Here is a 2,504-nt window from a genome sequence, read left to right as displayed (position 1 = left end):
GACTACCCTTGATAGACTTTGTTCTTCTCAGCAATACAAGGTTCAAAGACAACTCCAAAGAACTCATGATGGAGAGAGCTATCTACATCCAGAGAAAGAACTATGGAGACTGAATGCAGATTGAGGCAAACTATTTGCTCTCCTTCTTTTACTCTTCTGTTTTTGCTTTTTTTTTTTTGGTTTTGTTTTTTCTTCCTGATGATTCATTCCATTGGTCACAATTGTTCTTTACAACTTGACTACTGTGTAAATAAGTTTAATGTGAAGGGGAGGTAGGAGGGAAGAGGGGGGGAAGAAAATCTGGAACTCAAAATCATGCGGAACTGAGTGTTATAAACTAAAAAATAAAAAAAGTCTTAAGAAAAGAAAGAAAATTTCTTTTCTGGTCTTTGCTGTTTGGATTTTGTTTGTACACAAGCTTTACCATTTTATATAATTAAATACTTTACCTCTTGTGAAAAAAAGAGTACATTCAAAATATTTATTCAGTAGTAAAGCATATAGAAGTTAAAACACATAAAAATCATTATAGACATATCTAGCTTGAGTTTTCCATCTTTAACTAGCAAGGTCCCTTGGAGTAGCTTATAAGTTGTATCAATTTGGTTAGCGGATGAGGAAATGGAGTCAGAGGGTTCTCTATATGTGCCATTTAGATTTTCTTCATCCCATGGGTGTAGACCACAACTCCAGCCAGTAGTCTTGAAAATTTTATGCCGTATGTGATAGGACTAATATTTCCTAGTGGTGCTCTAATAGTTTCTTTCCCCCATTCTCATAACTTGGGGGTAGGCTAAGGCTCTGCCATCTTTGCTCCTCTGACAGAAGACATCCATTTAAAGAAGACAAAGCTATCCCTAGAACTTTATTGATACCAGCTTCCTTAACACAACTTCCTGGTCATCTAAAGGCATAAAAAGTCCCAGCCATGAGCCACAGCAGTCAGGGGCCTTCTAATAGCCCATACAAGTCACCATATCCTTCACCATATCTGCCCTAATGTCCAGATTCATTTCCATAAAGAGATAAAGAGGGTGTGTCCAGAGAAGCTATATTATCATCATCCTTATCATCAGCATCATCAGCATCTCTTCCTTCTTCCCCCCCACCCCATTTGGGTACTTAGATTCAGGAAGACCTGAATTTGATAGAAACTTATTAACTGTGTGACCCCGAACAAGTCATTTAGCTTCTTCTGTAAAATGAGGATAACCATAGCATCAACCTCACAGGGTTGTTGTGATGATCAAATAAGTTAACATGTGTAAGCACTTTGAAAACCTTAAAGCTTTGTATAGATACTCATGATTACTCTTATAACTCCTACCATCAAAGACTGTTATGCCACCAATATTCTAATGCTATGTCCTAAATCTGTCTAGATCAATGACATTCTTTACCCACTCTTATTCCAACAAAACAGTTCCTGTTTCTCCTCTTCCTACCAAACAAAATCTCTGTTTCCCACCCTGCCTATTTCTATGTAGAATACTGTCATCATTCCAATCACCCAGGGTCACAGCCTAAGTGTCAGGCTCCCCTCTTTTTTTTTTGGAGGCAAGTCAGGGTTAAGTGACCTGCTGAAGGTCACACAGCTAGTAAGTGTCTGAAGCTGGCTTTGAACTCAGGTTCTCCTGACTCTCAGGGCCAGTTCTGTGCCACCTAGCTAGCCCTGCTCTCTTCTTTTCTATCCCATATCTCTCATAACCAATCAGTTGCAAAATCTTGTTGATTCTACCTTCAGAACACATCTTATATCTGAATTGCAGTTTTAAGTGATGGGGAGGTGACTAAGCTCTCTTGTCCTTTCCTACCAACGTTTAGCAGCAAATGGTTTCAAAAATGAGTGCTATTTGTGTAAGCCTATGACCACATCAGAAAATGAAAGACAAGTCATTCACAAAATTTGTTGAAGGTTATTTTGGGGCATACTTCTCACATAGGGTTCTTGTTCTCACATGGGCAGGAAACGATGCTACAGGTGATATATGTTCCCTCCCCCACCTCTCAGGACTCTCTAGTTTGGGGCTCAGCACTGATCCCACCAGTGAAGGCACTTTAGCAGGGATATAAATTTCCTAAGTTTGTAGCAGCCTGAAGGTGGGACTTTGGTTTTTCCTTAAATACAAGAAGAAATCTCACTTTCTCACCTGGACTGTGAGGTATTCATCAGTTCTTCTATCATCTAAGATTGTTACCACATGAGTTTCATGGTATCAGAGGCCAAACTTAGCAGTTTGGGGGCTTGGCTCTCTCAAAGGACATTTCTATCCAGTACTGCTGTTAGACTTGGGCTAGCCAGGCCTCTTCTCCAGGCAGGTGACTCAGGCCTTTCCCTCCACTTTGGAAGACCTCTCCTCATCACAGGCACACAAAATTATTAAGATACAAATGAAATATGCAGAATAAAGCAAAATAATAATGTATGACCTGCACAACTTAGCCAACTTTACCTCATTCGTATTATATGGGATACAGGGACGCCTGAATTTACCTCTAAATTA

Source organism: Trichosurus vulpecula, chromosome 5 (assembly GCF_011100635.1).
Source record: "Trichosurus vulpecula isolate mTriVul1 chromosome 5, mTriVul1.pri, whole genome shotgun sequence".
Classification (NCBI taxonomy): domain Eukaryota; kingdom Metazoa; phylum Chordata; class Mammalia; order Diprotodontia; family Phalangeridae; genus Trichosurus; species Trichosurus vulpecula.
Note: the sequence above shows the minus strand (reverse complement) of the source record.